Raw genomic sequence first — 7,353 nt, 5'->3', positions numbered from 1 at the left:
GTCAAAGCCTCTCAGAGCCATTTCCGCTAACGTACTCAAGGCGACGGGCGTAAGATGGCGGACGCGCAGGCGCGAAATGCCGCAGCCGTGGGGAGGCTCCGCCTCTCACGCTTGCCTTGCATCACGTGGTAATGGCCGCTCAAAAACCGCCTTAGCAAAAACCAGAGCGTGACCTCGTCACGTGATGGAGGACTCCCAATACGGCAAAGGGAAGGCGCCAAAAGTTCTTGTCAGATGGCGAAGGAAACTGCGAAATTCGCCATTGTCACATGATAGAGCAACCTATCGAAAGCCGAGGGAAAAGGTGCCGAAGTCACGTGACTATGCACGCAAACACCCTGGCTTGTCCCACGTGGTAACTCACTCACGCCCGCCCCAAGACCCCCGTATCTCTCTTCGCTCCTCCCTCCCATTTGGGTTGGGCCTGCGTCGAGGCGCAACGCGGCGTCAAAGGGGGCGGGGCTTCAGCTGATCACGTGTTCCCGCACCTCCCCGGCGCGCGCCTGCCCGCCCGCCCGCTCGCCCCCGGTCCGGACTCCTCCTCCTCCTCTTCTCGCCATTGCAGTTGGACCCAGCAGCCCGGCGCGCACCGCGTGGCTTTTGGGGGAGACCCCGGCGGGCTGTGGCAGGAGGGCGGCGGCGGCGGCTGCGGTCGAAGAAGGGGACGCCGACAAGGTAAGCGTCAATGTGGCGGCGGCCGGGCCCGCTCCCGCCTCTGCCCCTCCCCCCGCCCGCCTTCCTCACCGAGGTCCCCACCGAGGGTTCGCGGTGACAAGGCTGGAGGGGTCCCGCGCTCGCCGCGTCCGCCCCGTCCCCTCGTCCCGGCGGCTGACCGATTCCTCCCTTGCCGGCCTCGCTCCCGCGCTCGGCCGTTAACTCTCCTCCATTGTGCGGAGGAAACAAAATGGCGGCGGCGGCGGCGGCGAGGACTCGGTGCGCGCGCAGCCGCTCCCCCCCACACGCGGCCCCTCGGCCGGCGGCGGCGCCACGCGCGGGGGGTGCGCGCGCACCGGGCCCCCGGCCGCCGCCTCCCCGGGGCCGGGCTTTGTCTGTTGCGGCCTCCTGGGGACGCGCGCACGTGCCTGGAGCACACACCCCCTCGGGTCCCGAGCTTCGCGGCGGGGCGACCCCCCTTCCTCACTCCTTACTCCTTTCCTATTCCCTCCTCCTCTTTGTCCCCGTCCCGCCCCCGGTTCCAGGAGAGTCCCAGGTTCCTGAGGCGGGAAACGTCGCCTCCTTTGTCCTCACGGGGCGCGGAGAGGCGGACCCCTCCTTGGAAGCCCCTTCCCACGCGGACTGCAGAGGAAGCCTTTGTGGGTTCGTCGGGTTTCCAAATCTCTAGTCAACCAGGCCTCTCTCAGATCAGGGTCCAAACTTGGAAGGGTTTCAGCTTTCTTTTTCTTTAGTTCATTTGTTTTCATTTTTGAATGTTTTTCCAGATTGTATTTGCCTTCCCTAGAACGGCAGTCTGTTTGGGTGCAAGCTTGGGCCCCGAAACGTGGATACTTAAAACCCCTTTCTACCTTTATTTTCCCTCGTAGTTGAGCGATTGAGATTCTCGAGGTTACGCAGGAGGTTCTGCCCCAGTTAATCTACCGCCTGGATGAATTATTTGGGGTGTACGGCGGTCTGCATGCTCTCCCCCAGTTCCGTGACCAAATTTGAGGAAAGTAAGGGGTCTCTTCTTCACATATCCAACATTGATTGCCAGTTGCTGCTTAGGTGACATGGATCAGCAACGAAGCATCAGTTTCAGTGGCATCCTTTTCTGGACTCCGGTAATTCCGGTAATTCAATGATGCTGAATCTCTTTCAAGATTTTGCTCACTTTAAAGTGAGCGGTGTGATGGCATATTTGTGGTCCACATGGAATCGCGAGGTGCTATCCGAAGTTAGGATTGAAATTTAGGACTTTTTAAGCTCTCTTTTCCCCAGGTATTTGTGGTTGGGAATCTCCATGGATTGCTCAAAGTGCTGCCACTATGCCTTGTGCTTGATACTTTGTGTGTGGTCTCGTGGGATGTAGTTACAGCAGCCGCCCAGACTGTGAATGAAGTATGGGAACCAGGGCCTCATTCACAGCTGGAAAGCAGGGGGAGGCCGCAGGACACTGTCAGGTGCTCCTCTCCCTGTTCTGTGGTGCCGGGGCCCCTTGCTTATGTGAGTGGCTCGTGGTCCCTGGGATTTGTGAATGGAATCTGCAGGCCCCAGTGTTGTTTGGAATATTCTTTAGTTCAGATTGGAGGCTGGCCATGAGTGCCAGGCTTGGCCTTGCCCCCACTGGGCGCTATTTATCAGTCTCCCTATCTTCCTGGAGCTCAGCCGCCTCTTCCTGGAGCTGAGAGGTGCCTAATTGTTTGTGGTTTTTCTGATTGAACTTGTTTGGTGCCTCTAGGCAAAAATTCCTTTGGCTTCTTCTAGTATTTGCAGAGTCTTGAAGGCCCATATTCCTGAGCATGAGGAATCTTAAGTCTGTTTCTTATTTTTCCGAAATTCTTCATGTTAAATACCACATTGACAAAGGACAGCTACTAATACTTTGATCACACAGACATATACGGTGCTCCCTGGTTAAGGCCTCCAGGTAGGGGACAGGTAGAGTCAGTGATGGGGAAGAAGCCTTCCCTATGTCCCTTTCCTTTGGGTACACAGTAGACTACCCTTTTCTTTTTCAGGCTTTAGCAAGATGTGGGGGTTAGAAGTCTTCTAGTAAAAGCCTTTAGTCGTTTTCTTTGGTCTGGGGCCTCTTCTCTTATGGACTGTTTCACCCTCTTTGTCGGTTTCTTTTGATTACCTTTCATGACTCCAGAGGAGTGATTCCTTCCCCTATTTATACCTCTTAGACTTGCCATCCTGCTACATTTTGTCAGCAAGTTAATTCACCTTGTGCAGTTTTGAAAGATGTGTGTTAACATTTAGTATTGTGTAAGTGTTAACATTTAGTGTTAGCCCAGGAAATTGTGACCTTTTATTTGAATCTTGCTGTGATTGAACCTTTGCAGGAACTAGGATTTTCTAGGGTTTTTGTTTGTTTGTTTGTTTTGTTTTGAGTCAGAGTTTAGCTCTTGTTGCCCAGGCTGGAGTGCAGTGGTGCGATCTCGGCTCACCGCAACCTCCACCTCCTGAGTTGAAGCGATTCTCCTGCCTCAGCCTCCTGAGTAGCTGGGATTACAGGCATGCTCTACTACACCCAGCTAATTTTGTATTTTTGGTAAGACGGGGCTTCTCCATGTTGATCAGGCTGGTCTGGAACTCCCGACCTCAGGTGATCCACCGGGTGATCCACCCGCCTCCCAAAGTGGTGGGATTACAGGCGTGAGCCGCCACTCCCAGCCTCCTAGGTTCTATTTATTGGATGCTTTTTATGTTAACTAAGTTCTAGCAGAGAAAGATTTGATTTGTTTCCATCAGGAAGTTTGGAATCTGAGGCAGATAGTGGTTTGAGTAGCATCTTTGCACAATGAATGAGTAAAGAGATTTGGGGCCTGGGAGGCATGAGGCAAACTTTAGTTTACTGCTGAAGCATTTGTCCATTTTATCTGAAACAAGTAGGTTTCCCGTCTGTATGATTATACAGAGTAAGCTGGTGTGGAAATAATTGTGGAAGTAGGGTAGGCAGGTGGGTGGTGGTTGGAGGCCTCATTGCCATGCTGATTTTTAAGAAATTTTTATGATGTTTATGATCTCAAAATCCTTGTGAAACTTTTCCCTGAGAACACTTCACAGGTGATTCCATTATAAATAGCAATAATAGCCAGGTGTGGTGGCTCACGCCTGTAATCCCAGCACTTTGGGAGGCTGAGGTGGGCGGATCATGAGGTCAGGAGTTTGAGACAATCCTGGCCAACGTGGTGAAACCCCGTCTCCATCTCTACTAAAAAAAAAGGGGAAAAAAATACAAAATTTTCCGGGTACGGTGGCACACACCTGCAGTCCCAGCTACTCGGGAGGCTGAGGCAGGAGAATCGCTTGTACCTAGGAGGCAGAGGTTGCAGTGAGCTGAGATGGTGCCACTGCACTCCAGCCTGTGTGATGGAGCAAGAGTCCGTCTCAATAAAATAAAAAATAGCAATTGGAAATTCAGATACATTTAGCATCAGCTGTGTTTAGGCGTTTTGTAAAAGTGATGTCCAGTTAAAATTTAATTTTTTTGAGACAGGGTCTTGCTCTGTCACCCAGGCTGGAGTGCAGTTGCGTGATCTCCGCTCACTGCAACCTCCGCCTGCCAGGCTCAAGAAGCAATCCTCCCACCTCAGCCTCCCAAGTAGCTGGGATCACAGGCACATGCCACCACACCCGGCTAATTTTTTTAATTTGTAGAGACAGGGTCTTTCCACGTTGCCCAGGCTGGCCTCAACTCTTGTGCTCAAGCAGTCTGTCCACCTTGGCCTCCCAAAAAGCTGGAATTACAGGAGTGAGCCATCGCTCCTGGCCAGAATTTGATTTTTTTTTCTTCTCATTAAATGTTTACGTAGTGAAGAAATTGAAAATGTAGTTACTAGTTTATTATTATTTTTAAACTTTTAAACCAATTTTATTTTGTTTGTAGAGACAGGTCTCAAATTCCTGGGCTCAAGTGATCCTCCTGCCGCAGCCTCTGAAAGTGCTGGGATTACAGATGTGAGCCGCCTTGCCCAGTGGCACTCATTTTAAGACAAAAATGTGTTTATTGTCTGAGGGCCATTCTCTTGTGGAATATGTGATCACCATGGATCATTTAGTCACAAAGTTGAATGTGTATTACAGTATGTAAATTTGCTCCAAATTATTATTATTTTTGAGCCGGAGTCTGCTCTGTCGCCCAGGCTGGAGTGCAGTGGCGCCATCTCGGCTCACTGTAAGCTCCGCCTGCCGGGTTCACGCCATTCTCCAGCCTGAGCCTTTCGAGTAGCTTGGGACTACAGGCGCCCGCCATCACGCCCAGCTAATTGTGTTTTTAGTAGAGACGGGGTTTCACCGTGTTAGCCGGGATGGTCTCCGTCTCCTGACCTTGTGATCCGCCTGCCTCAGCCTCCCAAAGTGCTGGGATTTCAGGTGTGAGCCACCGTGCCCGGCCAATTTGCTCCAAATTATTTTTATAATTTTAAGTGATAGTGAGAAGTTCTACTTGGCAGTGTGAAGTACGTAATTTTCCGTGAACATGTGCAGCAGCTGTCCTTACCTTTTTGAGGATTTTGCTTCAAGCTGAAGGTTAAGGTCTTACTTAGATAAAGATAAAAGGTCTTGGAGATGAATTAGTCTTCCAGGACACTTTTTTTCCTGCTACTTTTCTATAAAACTACTTTCTCATATCAGAGTGGTTTTTGTTTTTTTTTTTTTTGGAGATGGAGTCTGTCATCCACGCTGGAGTGCAGTGGGACGATCTCGGCTCACTGCAACCTCTGCCTCCTGGGTTCAAGTGTTTCTCTTGGCTCATTTTTCTTGCCTCAGCCTCCCGAGTAGCTGGGATAACAGGCGCCCACCATCACGCGCAGCTAATTTTTTGTATTTTTAGTACAGATGAGGTTTCATCATTTTGCCCAGGCTGGTCTCAAACCCCTGATCTCAAGCGATCCGCTGCCTCAGTCTCCCAAAGTGCAGGGGGATTACAGGTGTGAGCCACAGCGCCCAGCCTAATTTTTGTATTTTTTTTTTTTTTTTAATTTTTGAATTTTTAATAGAGAGTGAGTTTCGCCGTGTTGGCTAGTGTAATCTTGCACTGGCCTCACTCAAGTGATCTGCCCGCCTCGGCCTCTCAAAGTGTTGGGATTACAGATGTGAGCCACTACACCTGGCCTGCAGTTATTTCAAAGTAAAAAGGTTTTACTTCATCCTTTGCTACTAAACAGTTCATATGTTTGAATGTTAATATTTAATGTCCATGTGAGAGATGGTCTTTTTTTAAAAAAAAAATCTTAACTGGAAAAATACAGTTCTGGGAAAAGTAAACATTGAAGTATACACTAAGTTAAAAAAAAAAAACAAAACACTAAGGCTTCACTCTGAGAATACATGGGGAAGGATTGCCTCTGCCTCCAGCCAGATATGGGAGGATCTCTCAACCGTGCTTCCCTCGCCCCCTTGCTGCCTGAGAGCATGCTGGAAAGAGGGTTTGATAATTCCCACGTGAAGTCATGCTGAATGTTTTTCTGTGGTGGCAGATTTTAAAGCATTTCTGTTGGTTCATCCAAGAGCAGTTAATGTTTTTCTTTTTTTTTTCTTAAGGACTGGCCCTCACTATGTTTCCCAGGCTGGTCTTGAACTTCTGGGCTCAACGAATCTTCCTGCCTCGGCCTCCCGAGTAACTGGTACTACAGGCATGCACAACTATACCCAATTTAATCCTCTTCATACGTTGCATTTGTAGTAGTATGTTCACAAAACATTTCCCAATAATGCCACCTTTAATCCTTGCTGTCTGCAGCCCGAGACAGGTGGTATTTTCATCCTCATTTTTCACCCAGCACCAGAAAGGTAAGTGATTTGCTGTAGGTCCCAAAGCTGCCAGGTTGGAGAGCCCAGGGGCAAATCCCAGGCTTCTAACTCTAGGACTGTGGGCACTCCACAACACTAGTGAGCCTGGAGTCCTGGGTCTCCAGAAACATTTGAGGAACAACTTGTGTTTTTTTGAGACGGAGTCTCGCTCTGTCGCCCAGGCTGGAGTTCAGTGGCCGGATCTCTGCTCACAGCAAGCTCCACCTCCCTGGTTCATGCCATTCTCCTGCCTCAGCCATTCTCCTGCCTCAGCCTCCCGAGTAACTGGGACTATAGGCGGCCTCCGCCTCGCCCAGCTAGTTTTTTGTATTTTTTAGTAGAGCCGGGGTTTCACCATGTTAGCCAGGACAGTCTCGATCTCCTGACCTCGTGATCCACCAGTCTCGGCCTCCCAAAGTGCTGGGATTACAGGCTTGAGCCACCGCGCCAGGCCTTGAGGAACAACTTGTATTTGCCAACTTTTTTTTTTTTTTGAGCTCTGTTGCCTAGGCTGGAGTGCAACAGCACGCTCTTGGCTCACTGCAACCTCCACGTCCTGGCTTCAAGCAATTCTCCTGCCTCAGCTTCCTGAGTAGCTGGGATTACAGGCGCGCGCCATTGCACCCAGGTAATTTTTGCATTTTTAGTAGAGATTGGGTTTTACCATGTTGGCCAGGCTGGTCTCAAACTCCTGACCTCATGATTCGCCCCCCCTGGCTTCCCAAAGTGCTGCGATTACAGTCATGAGCCACCGCGCCCAGCTGTATTTGCTAGGTTTTTATTTTGTCAAGGAAAATATATTTAAATTAGTGATCATTCACCGTTTCCATTTTTCATAAGTAACAAGATTGTCTTTATCACCAAAACTATAGGAATAAGATAAAGGACAGTCGTTTAAGT

At 50.0% G+C, this 7,353-nt stretch overlaps 1 protein-coding gene across 6 annotated transcripts in view; it reads left to right on the top strand.

Moving 5' to 3' along the window:
- The first annotated feature begins 449 nt into the window (after positions 1 to 449).
- The window catches only part of ILF3 (interleukin enhancer binding factor 3), a 39,211-nt gene continuing 32,307 nt past the window's right edge, over positions 450 to 7,353 (top strand). For all 6 annotated transcript variants that reach the window (XM_007995244.3, XM_073016954.1, XM_007995245.3 and 3 more), the window contains exon 1: positions 450 to 675. The gene's annotated coding sequence lies outside the window, so the exon portion shown is untranslated. The remainder of the gene's footprint in view (positions 676 to 7,353) is intronic.

Source organism: Chlorocebus sabaeus, chromosome 6, assembly GCF_047675955.1.
Source record: "Chlorocebus sabaeus isolate Y175 chromosome 6, mChlSab1.0.hap1, whole genome shotgun sequence".
In the NCBI taxonomy this organism is placed as follows: domain Eukaryota; kingdom Metazoa; phylum Chordata; class Mammalia; order Primates; family Cercopithecidae; genus Chlorocebus; species Chlorocebus sabaeus.
Note: the sequence above shows the minus strand (reverse complement) of the source record. Positions and strands in the feature narration are given on the sequence as shown.